This window comes from Triturus cristatus, chromosome 4_2, assembly GCF_964204655.1.
Source record: "Triturus cristatus chromosome 4_2, aTriCri1.1, whole genome shotgun sequence".
Taxonomy (NCBI): domain Eukaryota; kingdom Metazoa; phylum Chordata; class Amphibia; order Caudata; family Salamandridae; genus Triturus; species Triturus cristatus.
The window spans coordinates 388,395,656-388,418,748 of NC_140586.1; the positions used below are offsets into that span (position 1 = coordinate 388,395,656).

Below are 23,093 nucleotides of genomic sequence, written 5' to 3' on the forward strand. Positions count from 1 at the left end.
TATGCCCAGACGTGGGTCCCGTGCTCACTACGTCACTGGAGTCAAGCTATCCTGGCTGAAGAGGGGTGAAACCCTGAAACCGGTCCTAGGATGCTTGATTCCGGTCCAGGGAAGACATGGCGTGGCAGTTCGGGCTGGACTGTTCCCATGAGGCACAGGTCAAGACTGATTTGCATATGGCCATGTCTGAACTGGGGTGGCGTGGTGAGCAAAATAACGATGGATTAAACCCAGATCTGTGACTGGGGGTGAATGTTTTGCCAATGTGCAGCATTCCGTCCATTATCTTGTGTGGTTAACTTTTAAAAGTGGCATGTCTCCACCAGTCACCATAAATCTGCCCACACCATTGCGCAGCATTTATCCTCACGAGTTCAGACAAACTAAACTCGACCCTGCACTCCTCTCATACCAGGAATTACCATGGACACACATATTCCCCATGCATTCCTATGGGAGGACAGGCCAATCTCACCACACGCACTCAGAGGGCACGCACTTTACACTGGGCCATAGTGCTAAAGTGCCCAGAGGCCTAAAACCACTACCACCATGTCAGAGCTTAAGGCAAAAAGTTCAGGGGTGATCCTGCCAAAAAAAAGACCAAGTCCAACACATGGTGTGTCGCCCGACTTGTATTTTGCTGATTCTGTCATTGCATCCAGATATATGATACAACAAGTAACATCATGCCTACAAATTTCGGGGGGGGGAGGCTGACTCTTCCAGCAATATACAGAGTGGAGATGCAGGGGCTCTTAGAAGGGGGGGAAAGCAACAAAGCCTCGTTAACTCGTAAATGGTCTTTTAAAGACCTGTGAAGTACTCCGGTTTGGCTGTGTGTGCCCTGAAAGCTGTCTCAGCCTGGGCTGACACACACGACAGGGGGGGGACTGAAGCCCTTTGAGCCCAATGGGCGTTGCGCGCCTGGGGGCAACATAGCTCAAGAATCTTAGCTCGCGTAGTTTAGAGCAACTGGCAATGTTTAACAATGATTATTTGCTTAAGGGAAGATTATTTAATCCTAGTGGGTCTTCGGACTCATTAGATATACCCACTAGCAGCTTTTTTTTCAGAGGATTGAAATCACAAACTTTGTACTGGCTGCTTAGATTGGAATCTTCTGAAGCCGACTGATCATTTTTAAGTAACTAGCCTGTTGTAGCAGTCTATTTGTAAGCCTGGAATAAAGTAAGCAATAGCCTGCCAAGCGTTGTCTTCCAAGAAAAGGTAGAGTATAACTAGAACTTTAATGTAGTAGCCTCAGTGTTTCCATAATATTAACCTGATATTCAAAGATAAAAAAGACATGTAAGATTTCACTTTCTTTATCAGAAAGATAACCACCAGACCAATATCCAATTACGTTTCTGCTGCTCTCCCTACCTCAGCCCCTTCCCCTAACCATCACTTTATTTCTGTAACTTCCTTGCTTCCTCCATAGCATCTCTCCTCTCTTGTGCTACAATAAAAAAGTTTTTAAATCAATTGTATAACACACTAACCTCTTTAGCAGTGCAGTGAGTGTTTTTGCCATCCCAAATAACTTGTCTCTGGTATCCCAGCATATTTGTTCCCTGTCCCTAGTTTTACAATTCCCAGTGTTTGAGTCTGCTTACCTGGTGGTCATGTCTCTCGACGTTCAGATATCTTTGTCCCAGTATAATTGCTCAGGATTCCCTTACCAAGTATAAGTGTTCTCCTTGCCCCATTTTCTGCTGCCTTCCTTGTGCAAAGGTTGTGCCACCCAGTTGTGGTGCATGTGATGCCATGTATGTACATTTTTCTGTTTACCTCCTCTAGTGTACCTTGTATTAGTGTTTGTTATTCCTGTCCCCATGTCCGACTTTCCACACCTACTTGGCCCAGAGTTTGTACATGTCTCTCCATCTGGTAAGAGATGTCAAGCAAGTACAAATGCAATAGGTCTCATATTTGTGAGGGATTTAGCTATTGGGATTGTATTTATGTGTTTTGAAAACCTGCAAGTGGTGTGTAAACACACACTTGGTACTTATAGTCCTTGCTTGCGAGAAGCAAGGCTGGCAGTAAAAGAGAAGCAGTTACTGCTATCCTTGCTTCTTGTAAGCAACGACTATCAGCATTAAGTGCATGTTTACGCACCGCTTGCAGGTTTTCAAAACAGATAAATAACAGCCATTGTCATTTACAATGCCAATTGCTCAAACTCTCGCAAATACGAGACCTATTGCATTGCATATGCTTGTTATTTGTTGGATCAATCACGTCTGGGTTGAATTAGGAGTCAGAGAAGTGTTACATGAAAAATCGCCACCTGGCATTTCTACAAGCAAATAAGGAAGGCTTTGCTGCTTCTATCCATGCAAATGTTCTATTATGAGCAGTGCTTTAAATGGGAAAAAATAAGTGCAGGTACTCATCAAATTGAGCGGTGGACATAGGCAGGACTTAAGGTGGGATTAGGGGCGGGGCAAGGTGCCAGCATCAAATGAGATCAAGATATTCTCGGAGTACATCTGGGAATGATGAAGGAGAAATAGATATTGTGTGTATATTATTTCAACGACACTGGCCCTGAGATACCACAGGGAGATTACAGGCCATGGTTGCAGAATCAGGCATGGACTTACATCCCAGCATTTCCAAGGACACTCTCGGTGGACAGTATGCCTTTTGAGCCCTGGCCACTACACTGACCGCTTGAAATACTGACTCCTTGAATTAAGGTGCTCTTTCACACAGACTCCTTTCTCAGACCTAAAATACATATTTGCCATCACTGCAGTCAGTGCATTTATTATGAAAGTCTTCAATAGACACACATTAAAAAACCACCTTTTCAGACACACCGGGGTGCAGTTGAAAAGCAACAGACTTATAAATGTAAATTTGCTGCAGGAGAAACAGATCTTGCAGGCTTGGTGTTCAAGGATAAGATAAGTGGAATCAGACCAGCAGGAAGAGCAATAAGGCGCAGCCTATAATTAAATGTACTCCAGCGCTTAGAAACAGACTTCAATGAGCAATAAACAGGTTATTGGCATGAGAGTGAAGGATTCTTAGGAAGTACCTCCCAACCATCAAACCTATCCCTTCTGGGCTGTCATGCATAGCTCAACTAATGCAAGCACCCTCCCATAACACCTGGTGCCTTTGGTAACATAAGTAGTTACATTGTTTTATTAAAGGACTATTTAGGTTGTGGGTTGTAAGAATTTCTATATAAGCTGTACAGTTGATATAAGATATGATTGCATTTTCACAGTAAGTATTGATTTATTTATGTAGGAGTCTTATGTAGTGCTGTGCATAGCCTCACTATAACTTCACTGTCCCAATATATGAAGAAGTATTCATATTTCCATCGGGCATGCACTATTCATTATGTGTTGATGAGCAGCCTATGCAGAACAGAACTCTATTGCACTGAAAAGTTATCAGCATAATCTGCTGAAATAGAATTACTTTTTTCCATAGCAGCTCATAGTGCACATCTGTAACACACATAAACGTAGGTACTCACACAGACACTTACTTACACATGCACATCATTCGCTAAAAAATATTTTTACAAATGCAATATCCAAGTTGCAGTGGCATCCCCCTCCACTCTGCCTGACTACAGGCACTCATCACGCCAATGTCATCATTTCCCATGTTTCATACATGCCCATTATGATTGCAAGAGAAAGGCGCACAAACTTTTCTCAAATTCATACCAATTTGGGATTTAGTGCGTAGTGCTACATTGGGATTTTATGGGTAGCACTACCTGCTGGCTGCCCAAAAGTAAAAGGAGTGCTGACCAGAAAGTTCATTGAGATAGTATTTAGTTTCACTAGCAAATGTTCTGAAACTGCTTTTCCCATGATTGCAAAACTACTATGAGAGAACTCGATTTTCGATTGTGATCGAATCGACCCGCCATTTTGTGCTCCGCCGCCATTTTGTGTTGCCTTCACTCAGGCAGCACGGCGAACAAAGTCTATTCTGCTTTTCCTGCAGCTTCGTGTCGAAATAAGCCTTCTGCCTCTATTTACAAAGCTGGTGTTAGGACTGGCCGAGAACACTAATCCCTGTCTGGTTTTTCTAATCCCCGTCTCAACTATCTGTTGGTTCACACTATTCTTTTCTGACTTTATCTTATCGTCTGGCCTTCGCTGTCCTCTGCTAGCATTCTCTCGTTTCACAACTGTCCTCCAACACACATAAACGTATCTCGCCACCTGCAAGTTAGTTGCAGATCTGTTAATGAATTAGTTCGAGGGAAGGGTGACAAACACAGTTGGAGGAGAGGTTTCTTCGAGTCATCTGACACTTTGTTTTCAGACCTTTTCTATTGGTTCTGTCCTGTTTTCCAACTTTTCTTATTGGCTCTTTCTTATATGTTCTGGGTGTGTATTTGGTTAATGTATATTTCGCGTATGTGCTATATAAGATTGTGCGCCACGGAGTGAAGTGGCAGTCTCCTGAGAACCTACCTTGTGTACTTCTGGGATAACTGTACTAGCTGCAGCTAATAAATCCGATCTTCTAACGCCTGACAGAGTGTTCCGTGTCTCTGTGTAGCTGAGCAGGAGAACCCCGGAGATTAAGGCGTACCCTGCGCCGCCAGGCCCAAAAGGTTCTGGTTCTTCAACTACAGGATGGCCGTTTCACCTCGAGGTTCTGTGCTGTAATCACTCCGATATCTAGGTGGCGCAGCAGAAGATTGAGAGAAGTTATGTAAATAGAAAATCTCAGCAGGTTTTGTTTCAGTTGGGGCATTATCAGTACTGGCCGCCATCTAGGATATTCTGTCAATGCACACACACATTTACGGCTCCTTTGGTAGCCAGTCTCATAGGACACAGCAATGCCTGTCCAAGCAACGTTGCTACATGTTCGTCATATAAGACTGGCTACTGCCCCCAGAGTACCGGTACTCTCCCTGGCCAAGGAGAAGTTCTGGTACACAAGGTGGAACAATTTGGAAGTGCCGGTACTCCGTACCGGTGAGTACCAGCCCATTTAAAGCACTGATTATTAGACAGTCAAAATTTTTTCTTTCTCCGTTTTCCTCTCATGCATTTTCTCGTTCTTTTTCAATCCTGCAATTATTCCTTGTTCCCTCTTTTGTTTTTCCGTTATTTCCTTGCTTTTTAGGTCTCGCCTGAGACAGCGCATGCTGTCTCTTCAAGACATTTAGTAAGTGGCTTTTAAAAGTGCCACCAGAGGCTTTTTATGGCCTAAAGCTTGAGTGCACGTGAGCGTGCACACCCGCAGCCACCATCTGCCTTTCTGTCATGGCTCATTAAGCATCCTCCACCTCCTTGCTGTCTGCTCTCACTACCCCCCTCCCTTCTCCCCCCTCTCTTCTCGCCCTACCTCCTCGTTAGCTTGTCTCTCTTTGAGGTTGTGTTTAAAATACTACAGAGCAATCTAAAGAGTGTGCCAGTCTTTTTTTTTTTTAAATAATTCATCTTCACAACTTCACGCGCGTGCACTCCCCCCACCCATCCGCTTTACCAGTCTTCTTTCCGAGTGTCTTGTGTCTGACGACATCAAATTGCTGGGCTGCTTGATTACAAAGTGGCCTGCTTGCACGAATACAAATCTTAACCTCTTCAAAGTGATGAAAGGCTACCTCAGTGCTGCCAGACTTTGAACTTATGACCCTCACGTTTACACAGATGTCACAGGCCTATGATGGCATGGGCAACACTAGTATTTAACAAGCCCTCGCTTTGTGTATGCACATCAATGAACAGCTAAAAAAAATTCCATTACCATTGAGCGACACAGTTACATTTGTGTCCCCTTTCCTCTCTCTGAGGTTGTGTTTAAAATACTACAGAGCAATCTCAAGAGCGTGCCAGTCTTTTTTTTTTTTTTTAATTCATCTTCACAACTTGAAAGAGCACCGCACAATCAAGCCTTCAGAAAGACGTAATGGAATTGTTATTACATCAAATCACGATGGCTGTGCACGGAATCATTTCTGGAACATTCTCTGCTTTGCACCCTGCAATCAGGATATGCATTTTGGCAATAAGGCAGCGAGCAGTATCTATTTACTGTTCTTCTTTAGCTGTGGAATCGCAGCAAAGGCCCCTAATTAAGGAGAAGCTGTGTTAACCGCTCAGTGTACCTCAGGGCCTCTCAAAGCGTTTTATTTTAAGGAAATCTGGTGTTACCTTACTCAAAAGAACCACTTTTCATATGTTCCACCGTTGTTGCGCATTCAAAAACAATTATGGCGCAGCTGAGCATGATCTGCCGATAAACTACAGTACCTTAAAAGACTTTTCATTGACAGAATAAAACCTGGCAGCATGTGGGAAACATTAGCGCTGGCCCTCGTCCTTGTCATAAAACGGGAATTCGGTTAGTGAGAGAATTGGTCATCCTGCACGGAGTGGATGACAACAAATGCGTAAATCTACTTAAACTAATTGCCTTGCTTGGGAACGTGATCTGTAAGAGTAAAATCCACTCCCGACAAAACAATAAAAGCTTAAGACGGATCTTACCGTCATTATGTTTCTGAAATGTCACCGGAACTTCAGAAAATAAATTTTGGCAGTGATACCTCTATCTCTACCTCTATACCTCTCTTCCTCAACCTATCTACCTCCTTCCTCAACCTCTCTACTGCTCTACCTCGCTCTCTACCTCGCTCTCTCTACCGCTCTACCTCTCTCTCTACCTCTCTCTCTACTGCTCTCTACCGCTCTCTCTACCTCTCTCTAAACACCTCTCTCTACATACCTCTCTATCACTCTCTCTCTACCCCTCTCTCTTTACACACCTCTCTTCTCTACACACCTCTCTCGCTCTACCTCTAAGTGGCAGCCGGAGCCTGATAGCACTGCTTGTTCTTTAAAAAAAAAAAAAAAAGCATTGGCATAGCCAATAGGTCTCGCCTTTGAGGCCTTAGAAGTGTTTAACCATGCAACAGTTAATGTTGTTGCACCAAGGATATTATGCTGCATAACTAAATACGTATAAGGTCCCAAAAGCGAGACCTATTGGCTATGCCAATGCGTGTTCCATTATTGTGATTAATTCTCTTTAACTCGTGTTCATTTCGTTCCATGTCCTTTTCTTTTCGTTTACGATTCCAGAGCTCCAATTATTTTCCTCGTTTATTTTACATTTAATTAACAACTTGAAGATGTCAGCGCAAATAGTCAGAGATCACGACAGGATAAACAAGCATTGGCATAGCCAATAGGTCTCGCCTTTTGGACCTAATAAGTATTTAGCCATGCAACAGTTGCATAACTAAATACTTATAAGGTCCCAAAAGCGAGACCTATTGGCTATGCCGTACGCCCGCGAAAGTGATCGCGATCAAACATTAAAGCGGTCGTGCGGCCGAGAAAGTGAAAGTAATCTCAGTCAAGCGCGGCGCGCGCGTCCGCGCACATGCACTGTAGCTCTAGGCTGGCCTGGTAGCACTTTTTGGAGCCCTCTCAATAAGTCTCACCAGACCAGCGCATGCGCTGGGTCAGGCGAGACCTAATAAACGGAACAGTTAAGCTCCACTGATTGTCTTTCTGAGTGTTCCTGTAAGCAGAACGATGGGTGCATTTGTCTGCTGATTAAGACGAGGCGGTGCAGGGCCGAGGTTCATCCTCTCCTTCAGTGGGCGGGGCCGTTTTGCCGCTGCCCAATGATGGCTGCCGAAGCGGAGGAGCTCGCTACACGAACCCGAAAGGGATATCAGATGTATCTTATCTTCTGATTGGCTGAAGAAAAATTAGTAAAACTGTTCCGACAAGCTCACGTTATAGCGAATTAACGTCCTGCTCGACACCCCCCCCCCCACCCAAAGAATTGGGAGGGAACAGCGCAGTGAGGTCGCTGCAAGACCCTGTAGCCTACACTGCGGCCCTACCAACATAACATCTTCTATGGCGCGTTTCGCTGCGGAGAGTCACCCGGCGTATACGTCGCATGTACGTATTCTTCTGTTTAAATTAGGCCTCGTCGCCCCTCCTTCCGAATATTCTAGGTGGAAAGGGACTCAATGCCTTACTGTCTAGTTTTGTTTTACGTTTCTCAGACGATGTTCAGTACTGCACCATTTAAAGCCTGACGGAGTGGGAGAGTGCACGTATACCAGCACTATTTTTTAGTTTTCCTTGTGTAACAATTCAGAACTTTTGGCTTTCGTAGATGTGACATCTTTAGTTAACGCCTCTCCTCGAGTTGGGAGAATATTTCGTACGTTTTTAACATTGTTAAGTTGACATTCGTGTTCGTGAAACTTAATGGTGTTAAAAGCCCCTGAACAGTTGTGAACGCATGAGTATTGCATTCTTCAGTGACTTCGAGGATAGCCAGTTATGTAGTGCAGTGTGCGCGCTGGAAGAGTTTCCGCCACCAAGCCTTAGAGTACGTTTCCCACCTGGTCATCTTATTATTTTTTTAATTGGTCTGACTGGTTTTGCATGACCAGAAAAAGTTCTTTAAGAAAAGCTGTAAATTCATAAAACCCGGCATTTTCTCAGGCTGTTGTAGAAAAGGGTGAAACCGCATCAACAGTATTGTTGAGGTGCATTAACGTGTATTACTAAGTCACTTTTAAGGTGAATGGAGCCAGGATTTCAGTGTTAAAATATGCTAAACGTTTAAATCAAATTGTTATTCATTTTCCACCTCCTGAGTCCTTCCAGAACTACAAAACACGGACTGGTATTTTTTCTCTGAGAAATGGCAACCCTAACTTGGAGGGAAGCCGTAGCGTCTATGATGATTGCTGTCTTCAATTCCGGGAATGTTACTGCTTAAAGAAATTAGGATTTAATTGATATTTGTGTCTAAAATGCAGTGACCTTTTTGTTCTAGCATTTCTGTATTCTCTATTGTCCAGAATGCCCGGTTACTCACTGGTAATATTCATTACTCCGAGTCCTGGTCTTCCCGTCCCATTCCTTAACAGTGAGTAGCTAGTCTGCTCCCCAGAAACCCTATACCAAGCAGAACTTTTTAGCACTTCCCCCAACATGGTGCCACCTATCAGGCGATCATATAGGGGGAAGTGCGTCACACAACTTCCTGAGAATACCAAAGAAACCCAGAAAACAAAAACAATCACCACAAAGAAATCCCAGGGAGGGCGGGAAGGGTTCAAGAATGGGACGGGAAGACCAGGACTCGGAGTAATGAATAATACCGGTGAGTAACCGGGCATTACCTCCTCGTCCAGTCTTCCCGTCCCATTCCTTAACAGTGAGCCCATACCCAAGCACACGGTGTTTGTAATAAGAAAGACCAGAAATTGAAGCAAAACAGGTCAATTTAATAAAAGCAGTACAAATCTAACATCATGTACAGCAGACAAAACATGAGAGCCAAAGGCAGCCGAGGCCGCCATCCCCAACTGAAGATGGTAATGAGATACAAACGTATGGGGAGAGGCCCAAGTGGCAGCGTTACAAATGTCACGCAAGGAGTCACCTTTGAACATGGCCCAGGAGGAGGAGACACTCCGGGTAGACCGACTCTGCACTGAAGAAGGGAGAGGACAGTGAGCGGACTCATAAGCGCAAACCACAGCACATTTCACCCAGCTTGACAAGGTGGACAAGGAAGGACGAAGCCCCTTCCCAGAGGTCCCATAGGTAACAAACAACGAATCAACCTCACGAAAGGCACTGGAGCGATCCAAACAGATGCGGAGAGCCCGCAACACATCCAAAGAATGCAGAACCACCTCCTCTGGAGAGGAGGGGTACGGGAAAAAAAACAGGGAGGACAATATCTTCCTGACAGTGGAAAGAAGACAAAACCTTGGGCAGAAAGAACTGACAAGCACGAAGAATCACTTTGTCCAAGCAGGAACGCAAAAAAGGGGGAGAAGCCATCAAAGCACCAATCTCACTAACCCTCCGTCCAGAAGAAACCGCCACCATAAAAACAACCTTAGCCGTAAGGAACTTAAAGTCCACCGAAAGCAAAGGCTCAAAGGGGGGGCCCAGTCGAGGTGTGCAGACCAAGGGGAAGATCCCAGGCCGGGACAGGAGAGTGAGAAATAGGACGCTGAATCAAAAAACTACACCGAAGGCGAGCCACTAAAGGGGAGACAGAAGACACATCAGAACCTCTAAAAGCAGTCGAAACAGCAAGCCCCAGGACAAACCCATCACGAAAGAAGTCCAGCACCCGTACAGCCGCACAGGAGGAGGATAAAAGACCCATCCCAAGGCGCCAGGAGGAGAAGTTATTCTAATGACGGTCGTAAGACTTCAAGGTGGAAGGACGTCTAAACAACTGGATACTCTGGGCCACTTCAACAGAACAACCCTGGTCCAACAAAGTCAACCTTTCAAGTGCCAAACTCCCAGCCGGAGGCGGCGCAGAGAGGACACGCGGAGAAGAGGAGCCCGCTGAGGGGACGGCCAGAGGGGAAACTTCCAATGGGGGCACACCGACAAGGTCAACAGAAGGGGAAACCAAAGCCAACGGGGCCACTCCGGTACCTCCAGAAGAATCTACGCCCCATCCAACTGAAGTTTCCGGACGACCCCGGGGATCAACGCAAAAGATGAGAAGGCAAACAGAAGACCCAGGGACCAAGGCATGGTGAAAGCGTCGATGGCCCAGGCCAGCCGAGAAGGAACAAGGCTGCAAAAACGGGGAAGAAGGGCTGACTCCGGGGCGAACAGATCCAGCCAGGGAAGGCTGAACCGGAGGACGATCTGACGGAACAGAAGAGGGGACAGACACATCATCCCAGAGGAAGGGAACACCCTGCTCAGAGAGTCCGCAGGCCCATTCTCCGTCCCTGGAAGATTCACCGCCGTCAGAGACAACAGATTGCGCTCGGCCCAAAAACCGATCGTCCTGGAGAGGAGAAATAGAGACCGGCACATGCCCCCTTGACAATTTTCATAAGCCCGAAGAACCTGGTTGTCGGTCTGCACCGAGACAGCACGACCCAGAAGAAGAGGAGCAAACCTCAGGAGAGCCAACCAAACCGCCCTCAACTCTTTCCAGTTCAACGACTAGCAAGACTCAAACAGGGAACACCGACCCTGAGCCTTGGAAGGACCCATGACCGCCCCCCCAACCAATGGCACTGGTATCCGTTGACAACACCACCACAGCCAGAGGAGGAAGAAGGTCGAAGGCCCGGGAAAGAGACAGAGGGGAGAACCACCATTGGAGAGCCTCCCGAATCCCCAGGGTGACAGGACTAAGAGCCTCGTAGTCCAGAGAGGCAGCATCCCAGTGGGCCAGAACGTGATGCAGGAGGGGATACAAATGTAGCTGGGCCCAAGGGAGGAGATGCAGAGTGGAAGCCATCTCTCCCTGACTCCGCAGCCAGAGCCGGGCAGACACCTGGGATTGGGACAGAACCCAAGAAAGGTGATGGTACAAAGTCAACCGACGCTCTCGGGAAAGGAACACCATGCCCAGATCCATGCGGAACAGAGCCCTCAGGAATTTCAGAGACTGGGAGGGCAGCAGGGAGGACTTCCTGTAGTTGATGAGGAACCCAAAGGACCCTACAAGATGGCACACCTTGTCCACAGCCGACAGAGCCTGAGAAAAAGAAGGAGAAACAATCAACCCATCGTCTAGATAGGGAAAAACCTGAAGACCTCTGGAATGGAGAATACCCACCAGAGGGGCCAAGAGCTTCGTGAAAACCCTTGGCGCCGCCGAAAGGAAGTACCCGGAATTGGAAGTGCCTGGAACCAACAGCAAATCGGAGATACTTCTGATCCACAGGATGGATAAGGACGTACAGATAAGCATCCATCAGGTCCAGGGACGCAAGGAAAGACCCTGGAAGCACCAGGTGCAGGATGGACAGCAAAGTCACCATCTTGAACGTACGTCTGGGAATGAAGAGATTGACCCTCTTGAGATCCAAGACAGGGCGAAGATCCGCCGTGTCCTTCTTGAAGACCAGGAAGAGGACCGAATAACAACCCTCGCCCTATCCAGAGGAGGAACCTCCATGATGGCTGCCTTCTCCAAAAGAAGGCGCACACCCTCCAGCAAGACCTTCCGACGCAAAGGATGATGGGGCAGAGGGGTCATCCGGAAAACTGGGGGTGGGGGAGAACTCGATTCGATAACCCTCCAACACAGTTTGCACCGCCCAGGCACCCGGAACCTCCAACCATCGGTGTAGAAAAAAACAAAGGCGACCTCACAGTGGAAGGAGTGGTGGCAGCACTACCGGCAGGGGCACGGGGCTTGGCACTTCCAGGGGTCCCCCGGCCACGACCCCTGCCACGAAAGGGCTACGAAGCATCCCGAGCAGAAGGCCCAAAGGCGTGCCAGTAGCCAAACCCACGCCCCCGAGAAGGAGGACGGACAGGAGCCACAAGCTTGCGGTTTTCCGCTGACTTTGACCATGTCCTCCAGCTGGGATCCGAACACCTTGGACCCCACAAAGGGCAACCGAAGCAGGACCGCCTTTTGAGAAGCCTCAGCCTTCCAGGAACGCATCCATATATGACACCGTGCAGCAATCGAAGCACCAGAAGCATCCGCAGCGGCACTCAATTGTCAAAAGAGATGTCAGATAAATAGCGAACCTGCAACTCCTTGAGGGCCAACAGAGAGGAGGCATCCTCCCTATCCTGCAAAAGAAGAGCCTGGGCCTGGAAATCCTTGAGCGTGGACTGGACCATGTAATTGGAATAGGCCGTCGCCCTGACAGAAAAATTAGAAGCAGCGTAGGAACGCTTCACCACTCCTTCAACACTTTTATCCACAGCGTCAGAAGGAAGGGCGTCATCAGACCGAACCAAATCCTGTGAGAATAGACCAGTCATTAAATTGTCGACTTTGACGGACTGGGGAAATTCAGCAGCAAACCCCTCCAAAGGATAACGCCGGGACAAAAAGTGAGGGGAAGGTGGATTTATCAACCTCCTTCCACTCATGATCTAGAACCTTGCACACAGCACCATGCAAGGGGAAGGACTCCGGAGTCGGTTGGTGATACTGGGTAAAGAAGTCATCCTCCAGGACATCAGATACAGGAGGAGCGAACCCCAAATTATCACGCACATGGGAGAACAAATCAGAGAGCTCCGCACCCTGAATAAAACACCCATGCACACACTCCTCCTCAGGACCCAAATAGTCGGCAGGAGCGTCAGGTGGATTGACAGACCCACGAGGAACCTTGGCAGGAGGGCCAGCTGCTTCCCGAGCCCGTAAAGCAGCAGAAACAGCCTCATTAATAATGAGGCGCAGGGCATCCAAAGTTGGGGCAGCAGAGCCCGAGGCACCCTGGTCCATGGCAGCGAAAACAAGCAAGACAAGGCTCTGTAACAACCAGTAAAAGGTCAGGGATCAACTAAAAAAAGACCCGTTTTAAAGAAATTAAGTCCTGAGGCACCCGACCTCTCGCGCAACCAACAAAGTGGGCGGATGTTGAAAAGGAGAGCCCGGCCGACGGAAAAACCCATAGGGAGGCAGTGAACCCACGAGGACGCTCCACGCCGCAAGGAATCACAGAAGACCCGCGCCCGCTATAGCAGGGCGTGACTGGAGTAGCTGAAGAGGAGCGGCCTCTACAGCACGCCACGGACAACCCCAAGTGAGGAAAACAGGCGCAAGCGGCCACTAGAGCGGGCCGCGCAAACCAAATAACATAAAAACAGCAGAACAAGGCAGCCGCTATAGCAGGCCGCCGACAGACAAATCAAAATTAAAACAGGAACGATACACTTACCGGACCCACGTCTTGCTAGGCAAAGAGAAAACTACGAAGGCAGAAAAAAACGAACAGGAAGTTGTGTGACGCACTTCCCCCTATATGATCGCCTGATAGGTGGCGCCATGTTGGGGAAAGTGCTAAAAAGTTCTGGTAGGTATTGGGTTTCTGGGTAGCAGACTAGCTGCAACCTGTGAAGGAATGGGACGGGAAGACTGGACGAGGAGGTAATGGTAGCCGTCTATTGTACTTAGAAGCCAGCAATACAGGTGTAAAACCTGTCTCTTCATATTCTTTTCGTAGTGTATTTGTGACATTACATGTCCCCTCTTTACTTAAAGGATGCACCACTGAACTGTAATAATATTGCAGTTGAATTGTAACATCGCAATATGCTTAGCCAGTGAAGGCAGTTCATGGAGCAGAATTAAAACTGTGGTTTGAACAATGAAGGGAAGAACAAGCTTTTCTGGGCCTGTGGACTATCTTTGCCTGAACTGAACAGTGATAAGCGGAAAGGATACACAGCAGTGTGTTTGCTTTTTGCTCAATTAGAGCCTATTACACAATATTAGGAATCTCTCTCTCTAGGTTGCCTTACATGCTAAACCACAACCGTTTTTTAACACAAATTGAACCCCTTAAAAAAATGTGTTGTGTGTAATTTTGCATTAGAGATTCTATTTTAGGTCTCCTTATCTCCATCTATAGTGTATAAGTATTATGAGAAAGAGTAATTAACCAACAATTTCATCTTTTTGGAGAATGGTAATGGTGTGACCATATTTTGCAAGGAAAAAGGCTATTGCTGGTAACAGTTGAGTTCTTTGGCCATGTATAGTAACCCGCCTTTGCATCGTTGTTGCTGTGTGATCACAGAACTTATTTCTGACTTACAATATCCATATAATGTACAGTAGGTGGTACTTCATCACTCATCTATTGCTACCATCTCTAGTATCTTAGAAGACTATGGCAAGTCACTAAAACCAGATTTTATTCTTGGTTTTCAATTATAATATAAATTGATCCCAAATTTTATGAAAATGTTTAGATGGGTCCTGCTTAGCGCTATAAAGTGTACATGCACTTGGGTAATATTTCTGTGTGCACAAATAGGCAAGGCTTAATCACAAATGAATGGTATTGAATTGAGTTGTTGGCTGACAGGGGTGTGAACCCTGGTCAAGCAACAGCCACAATCCCTTGCAGGGAGAATCAAAAAAAGTCACAAACTTAATTTGTGCTAATCCTGGGTAGCTTGGTACAAAAAAGCAGTCAGGCTTAATTTATAGGCAATGTATATGCAGCACACAAACAGTAATAAAGAGAAAAATTAACGCAAGAAAAATCCCACACCAATTTAGAAAAATAAAGTAACGTTTCATAAATTATTTGACACCAAAACAACAAAAATCCAATCAGTAGAACCTCAGTTATGAATATTTAAATATTTTTGTGAAAATAGCACCAAAAAGCACAAATCGCCAACTTTGGATATCTGCTCGTGCTGGGCCGGGTCAGAGTCACAAGTTCATGCCGACCGTGATGATGCACAGGTCAATTACAGTCACCAGATTAGTCATACTGAAAGTTACCTTCTCAATGCCAAGAGTCCCGTTTGCAGTGGAGGGGGTGTGGGAAACGGGAAAGCATTGCAAGAGGCTGCTGGAGTAACACAAAGTGCAGGTCAGGCATCGCAGAAGGGCGTTGCTGGAGTTTAGCATTGGTGGTTTTTGCAATCGGCCGATGCTGTAGTGCGAAGAGGCAGGTGCCGGAGTTTTGCATTGAATGGCGGTGCAGGCAACAAAGTCTTACCGCGAACATGCCTGTTTATGGCCACGAAAGAAACCAAAAACTTCAATACAGGCATCTGAGACCACGCCAAGGGTCCAGGACCTGAAGGGCACCACTTAGGGGTCAGGAACTCACTTCAGCTGGGTCCAGGTGCTGGTCCTAGATGTTGGGGAGCATGTTATGTCTTTGAGGCTCAGATTCGGAGGTCAGCAGACAAGCCCTTGGAGTCCCTTTCAGTAGCACTGTATTCATGATGAAGTTGCAGGTCCAGTTCTTCCCCAGGCAGTAATTCTGCAAGGATGCAGCATGTTGGCAGTCCAGCAGAGTGGCAGTCCTTTCGGCAGCACAGCAGTCCTTCCTGGCAGAGTATCCACAGTATCCACAGGTCCAAAAGTGTACTTAAGAGTTAGTGTCTGAGTTCCCCATTTCAGTATACCCAGGTGCCCTCCTTCTGAAAAGTGGGAGAAGCTTCTAGACTGTGAATTTGAAGTGCATAGAGTGTCCGGACTCCCTGCCCTGGCTCCAAGCTGGCTGCAGTGACAATGTGGAGGTGATAGGTCCTTTGTGTGAGGACAGAGCACTCCCTATTCAGTTGCAATTGGGGCTATGCTCAGCTCCTCCCCCTCATCCCACCAGCAGATGGCCTATCAAGGCACACCTAATCCCTGCATTGTGTGACTAACTAGGAGAAATTTACAGTCTGTCAGTTACACCCAGTCATGTGACCCAAGACAGGCTACAGAAACAGAGGTGCTAAGGGCAGAAATCAAAATTGTAATCAGAAACCCAACGTTATAATTAAGTAGGCATTTTCATTACAATTCCGAAGACACCAAACATTATATGGCTATCTGCTCTCAATTGGAAATTACAGCTTATTAAATGTAATAAGGAGTTCCCAATGTCATCCTATGGCAGGGGTAGGCCTAACAGTAGTGAAAAACTAATTTAGGAATTTTTCGCGACAGTACATGTAAAACAAGTACAAATAAAACCTTTCAATTACACAGCACCCTGCTCTATGGACTACTAAGTACCTACCTTAGGGGTGACTTATATGTAATAAGACTGAAGGTTATGGCTTGACGATAGGGCTTAAAGGCCTACTCAACATGGCAGTTTTAAAACTGAATTCAGGCAGCAGTGGCAGGCTTGAGACATGCTGAAAGGGTACATAAGTGGGTGACACAATCAGTGCTGCAGTCCCACTAGTAGCATTTAATTACAGGTAGGCCTGGGCGGAGCTTACAGAGTTTCACTCCGTGGATTTCCACAGAGTTGCCGAAAAATTCATCAGAATTCCACAGAGTTCCGCGAGCGGGCAGAGTAATGCTTGGCCACCCAAATTAAGATGCGTTTGAGAGTCTCTGCTGACTGACAGACTTTCCTATGATCTTTAGCACAACTTTTAATGTGAGGCTGACAATTACTTTCTGTTTCAGAGAAAAGACAACCTAAATTAAACCTTTAAATTAGGAGGTTGTTGGGCTCGTGGAATCTTTATCTTGCCAAACTCAGAAGTTGGCAATAACAAGTTATTGAAATGCGACCCTATTTGTATTATTGATAATGAGTAGAGACTGGCATGATACGATTTAGAAAATAGGGTTTTTGTCCCCCCACCCCCACCACCATAATGATCATAAAGTGAAGTCATGACCCTGTCATGTTTTTCAATAACGACGCATTGACTAACTCAAATTTTCAGCACTTGGACCCAGCACACGCCTGTCTATTTCTCTATCAGTAGGAGGTATTGAAAATAATGTGGGTGCTGTGAAAAGAACATTTGGAGACTTCAAAAACAAAATGGAGAATAGGAACATAATTGTGCCACTTTCACTGGTCTGTTGGTTCTGTTGCACGTGAGTAACAGTGAGAGCTGATACATTAGTGAGCCCCGGAGGTGTGGAGTGATGTCACGCCACACTTTAAAATGAGAGACACTCTGAAAGGTTTCAATTACACAGATAACATACGTTTCGTTCAGACATTCGTTAAATTAGGGTTAAAATCAGTTTATGATTTGTTTTTGCAACATTGGCCTTCGAACCAAATAGAGTCAGTTAAGAAATGAAAAGCAAATGACGTTTAGGCTGAGTGAGTTTTCTTCTGAGCAGAGTACAGGGCACAGGCAGGTTAATTGCCTCCGACAATGCTTGTTTTTGTATCCGACTGAGGCAAAGAATCAAAGTCTTTATTCATCCCATTGAGATATTGCAAATTGCTCATAATTTACAATGTAGCATGCTACAGGTTCACAACAGCTCCTTGATGCCTGGTTAGTGTAATGAAGTGCTATATAAATGCAGTTGTGAAGCCCATTGAGATGACAGGGTGGGGGTGAAAAAAATAATGCGTGTCTCTGTACAGCATAATTTAGTGAGCAGAGAGAAGGGTGCATCTTGCTTCAGCAAAGACACTTCTTTCTGCTGCATGCGCCAGTGAGAGCTGAAAACGAGCTGGGACTGGCTAAATACTTTGATGCTAAAACCTGTGAGCATATTTTCACAAAGTTTCTATTTTAACAAAATATGGTCTAATTTGTTGTTGGAGTAAAACATACATTTAATCTTATTAAGTATTTTTGTCATTGTAAATGTCGTCAGTTGTATCACGATATTAACGCTATCTCCGACATACAGCATGCTATTAGCGATAGCTGTGTACCTTACACCATGCAAGCAGTGCGCCTGCCCCACTGTCCGTTGTGCAACATGAATTGTATCACCTGCCTCAGATCTACAGGCTTGCGGCAAGCACTGTTGCCTGCCCCTGAGCCATCTTATACGCGAGTAAACAGCACTGGCAGAACACCTTGTAGTCGTCGAGCCCGGAGCGAAGTTAATAGCTCCGAATTTCATGAATACATTACGCTCAGAATTTAAAAGAGACCTCAGACTTCTCCCCTGTATTCAAGAGTACTCCAACATCTGCCGATCTGGGGGCAAGTAATCATTTTGATATATGGTGTAAACTTTACTACTTGCCGTAGACCTGTTTATTTTAACAAGAATAGCAAAGCATTTTGCCAGGAGCCATCCCCTGGACGTATTATTAGCGCAGCCTTCACCTCAGAGTTTCTCACCCACCCCTCTTAAACTCTAATTTAGGGGCCTCCGACCCGCTCTTTTATGCGCCCCGTTTGATTCAACTCAAATCTTCTGATTCCTGCCATGTCTGCACATTCTCCCGTCCCTTTAACCACTCTCCGGCTGCGGCAATGTTATGTCACTCGTACGCTATTTCTGCTCCACAAGAAGGTGACTTGAATGCCATTGGACTGCTCTGCCTGCCTAAGAAAGCTCTCCCCTTCCGTAACTTCTTACTGCCCTGATGCTTGCCAATCGAGCAAGTAAATGCAATACAAGAAGAACTAGGGGTGAATGGTGCGCCGGTAAACTCCACTCCGGCAGCGGGTGGCGGAGTTTTTCCATGAACTCCTCATTCCAAGTGGAGCCCGGATAGAAAAAAACTACATCAGCGGAGCAGAGTTCACCGCCCACCCCTATTAACAGGACCTGGGTACATCTAGTACCACTTTACTAGGGACTTATAAGTAAGTTAAATATGCCAATTGCGTGTGAGCCAATTTATCATGTTTAGAGTGCACAAGCACTTAAGCACTGGTTAGCAGTGGTAAAATGCAAAGAGTCCTATGGCCAACAAAAACAAATTCAGCAAAGAGCGGAGGATAAAAGGCAAATGGTTTGGGGTGACCTGCAAGCCCGGTCCAATATTAATGAAGCATAATATAAATTATGCACCCCTGTACAGATATATATATATATATATGTGATCAAGGCAGGGATCTGCCAAAACGCGTCACACTACTAATGGTGTGTTGAAATAAATATAATTGCACCAAACCTGGGTCTACGCTGTTTGTTTTGGAGAAGACAGTAGAGCGAGGTTCGTGGCATATATATATATATATATATATATATACTGAAAAAACAAGGGACATTATAGTTGGGAAATGGAATTAAAAAAAATCACTAAAAAAAGCAAAGGTTATGGGGACGTTATAGTTATGCTCAGGTTCCACTCATACAAAACCAGTGAAATTCAGCAAACTTGTGCCCCGCAATGCACTGCTTTTGACCTCACGTATTACATCACTCATGACATGGTCAGTGACATCACTGATGACATCTGAAATGACATCACTGATGACATCATCCAGTGACTGTTTCAAAACTATCACCTCCCTCCTGACTTGTCTGGTCCTTTGTCGTGCCCATTCACCCTTCATCCTGCCCTTCATGGTCCGTTATGCTGCACTGTCCCTCCTGTCTGTCCGGTATGGTCAACTTGCTGCCCTTGCTTCTTCCCCTCTCATCTCTGTTGTCAATGTGCATGGCCCGTCCCCTCCCTATTGCTTTCTATTGTCTGTTGTGCTGCACTGCCATCCCACTTGCCCTTTGTAGTGTATTGTGCTGCTACAGCCCCTGATGCCTGCTCTGTAAGGTCAGTTTGGTGCCCCTGCCTGTCTTCCTCCAGTCCTCTCTTATCTGAGTCCAAGTCCCTACCCCATTCCTCCTCCCCTTCGTGATCCAATGTACCTAATATGCCAAAATTTTTAACTTTGTAAGAGGGAGATTTTGAAAACGAAAACCTGGGGAATTGAGTTTCTCATTGACTCACCTTGAAAAAGAGGAGCGTTTAGGCAGGACACAGATAATATAACGCCCTTTTGGGCTTAAAAGCATTCCTGATTAGAGTCTGTTGGCATGTATGGTTATACTGCCACTGCCTCTTCCTTCTTCCCTCAATGGTCCTTCATGTTGCCACAGCCTCATTTGCCTGTACTTCATGGTTGGTTTACTGCCCTTGCCCCGCTTTCTTCTGCCGTCCATGGTCTGTTGTGCTGCCACTGCCCCTCCCGCCTGCCCAGCGTAGTCATCTTGTTGCTTCTGCACCTTCCTCCATGGGAGGGTCTTATTCCCATAGAAATTATGGTTAGTGCTCTAAACAACTAAAATGAGGGCATATTTTCTGAGTTCTCAAATAGCGACAAAGCACTGTTAAATAATTTGCTATCTTTGTTTTTTTATATAGTTGATCCCTTTATTATTTGTTACAGGTATGGGAGAGGATGTGGCGTTACAGCCAGAGCTGCAGACTTTGCAACTGGGGAACCAGGGTTGAGTTTCGCGTCAGCTCAACATCCTGTGATTCTGGACAAATCACTCAATCGCCCCATGCCTAAAAACAAAATGTGTCCTTTAGTAATAATGCTCATGTGATGAACTCCAATACCTATGGGTCAAGTCTGCCTACTTAATACTGCAAAAAAAATAAATACGTTTTTTGCACTCTTCTGACATTGGGCTACATTTGGGTTATATTTGTGCTCTTTTTTTCTCTAATGGGTGGCCATCTTGGGAGACTTATCTGTTATGTAGCTCCCTAATTTCCTCATTTACTGCAGTATCCTCAGTAGAAAATGCTTTCAGTTTTCTACTTCCATTTTATCAAAATGGCGTTCAGATGTGTAACACTTTTGGCACAAATTCAGAATGTTAGCACTCTAGTTGCTCATTACAACACTATAGTAAAGCTGCTGATCACCAGGGAGTTAATTGGCAATATTTTTTTTTTGTGCTAACGCGTCAAGAATTTTCTATTCTATTAAGGACATGGAGGTGAGGATTATGCTTCTCTTTACTTAGCTTAAACAGTAGCCAATAAAACTTTACACTACATATCCCAACAGCCTTAGTGGCCTTTCTTTCCACCAATCACAAGTTACCAGTCCCATAATAAATAATGTCCACAAACTGTAGACCTTCCTCCTTCTTTGCAAATTAAACAGTGTAAGTCCATAATCTCGGACCACCAACAGAACTCCTCAGGTCCCTGGGTCTTGTCCTTCAATCAATTCCAACGTCTGACCAGGAACTACGTTGTTATCCACCGAATCGATCTCAGCCATCTCCTAAGCGCCTTCAGGTCGCCTTGGTCTCAGCCATAACATCCCATCGCCAACATACACTACAAACTTGGGAGGGAATCATAATAATTTCAGAATAATCATGTTAAAACATGTCACAATATAGCAAAGATGACCATCAGTAATCTGTAAAATCCTCAACAGTACCAAGGGCGGGATAATCCTTGTCTCCGTGTCCTTAATAGAATTGTAAATACTTGGCGCGTTAGCATTTTTGATTCTGTCAGGAAATGGAGGCTTTCTATTGATGCTATTTTAAAGTTGAGCCACCACATTAGATGCAACATCAACAATAGGCTTGTGATAAAAGACTTTGAATGTTGAATCCGCAGACCAATCTGCCGTGACTATTATGTCCTTCAGTCGAGAACCGTAAAAGAGGGGCAATTGAGTGTTCAGTTGAGATGCAATTAGGTCGATTCTGCATGGTACCCATTTCAATACCAGATGTCGAAACACCATGGGATGCAGTCTCCAGTGCTGGAATCCTGGCGAAAACGAGAGTTCCTGTCCGCTACTACATTGGAGCTGCCCAGAATATAGTCTGTTGTCACTGAAAAGGGGCTGTTGAAGGCAATAATGCCAGACATCCTTGTCTATCTCCGCCAAGAGTCGAGACCTAGTGCCCCCAAACGATTTATATAAAGCACCGCGGATGAATTGTCCATCCTCAACAGGATGCAACAACTCGTCTTCTGGGGTGACAATGTCCGAATAACAAAAGAACCTGTTATGAGGTCCAGACAATTGATGTGTAATTGAAGTTCCTCCGGGGACCATCTGCCCCCGTCTCTACCGAGCCCCCCAGCCCCATCGGCTGGCATCAGACTCTATCACTGTTTCTGGGATCGATGCAAAAATGGCCTGCCATTCAGTGCATCCTTGTGATCCAGCCTCAAGGACATTTCCGTTCTGGCATTCCTAGAGAGCATGATCGGTTCTGAATATGGCTAACCCCAGCGGAGATGTAATCTCTTCAACCGCTGCAGGGCCCAAAAATGGAGTGGGCCCGGGAATATCGCTTGGATAGAGGCCCACAAGGCGAGCCAGAATCCTCAAGGATGTAGTGGGAGAGGAAAGCGCTCTCCCCAACTCTTTCTTGATCTAAATGCGTTTCCTCAAGGGAAACAACAGTTGCTTCAACAGTGAGTCCACCTGGAACCGCAGAAATTCCATTGTTTGAGGGATTCTGCTTATGCACAGAACTATGCGCAGGAAACCAGGACCTCAGAGAATTGTGGTGTACCAGAAACTCCCCTCAGAACCAAGAACCCCTATCCGACTAGCTTAGTGTCACATTCGTTATCCGAGATTTAGCTCGGCGGTTCCAATGTATAGACAACCCAGAACAAGCGACTTAGATACTCTCAGGAGTGGTGGGAATCCGAAATACCCGTTGGTAGCTATATATCAGTCCACAACAGAATAACAAAGACACGGTAACGTTTAAAGAGTTTATTTTATAAACCTCGCGTCCTAAGATGCAGTACTTTGGCTAACACAAGCAGACAAATGGTTAGGATCAGCACCATCAGCATTGTTACAATACCATAGAAAATGAAAGGAGCAATCATAATAATAATGACAGTGGAAAGCGACCACCCTCCTTTCTCTAGCAACTAATAAGGTATTATTAGACTAATAGAAGGTCTCTTAGGCTTGCATGGGGGACCCCATACCTTATAG

At 45.7% G+C, this 23,093-nt stretch overlaps 1 protein-coding gene across 3 annotated transcripts in view; it reads left to right on the forward strand.

The window, feature by feature from the left end:
- Positions 1–23,093, forward strand: part of RWDD3 (RWD domain containing 3) — a 398,702-nt gene that overhangs the window by 80,264 nt on the left and 295,345 nt on the right. The window contains exon 1 of one of the 3 annotated variants that reach the window (XM_085601849.1): positions 7,718–7,925. The exons of 1 other annotated variant lie outside the window; for it this stretch is intronic. The gene's annotated coding sequence lies outside the window, so the exon portion shown is untranslated. Of the gene's footprint in view, positions 1–7,717; positions 7,926–23,093 lie in introns of those variants that run through there. One more of the 3 variants, XM_085601851.1, reaches the window with a different exon arrangement.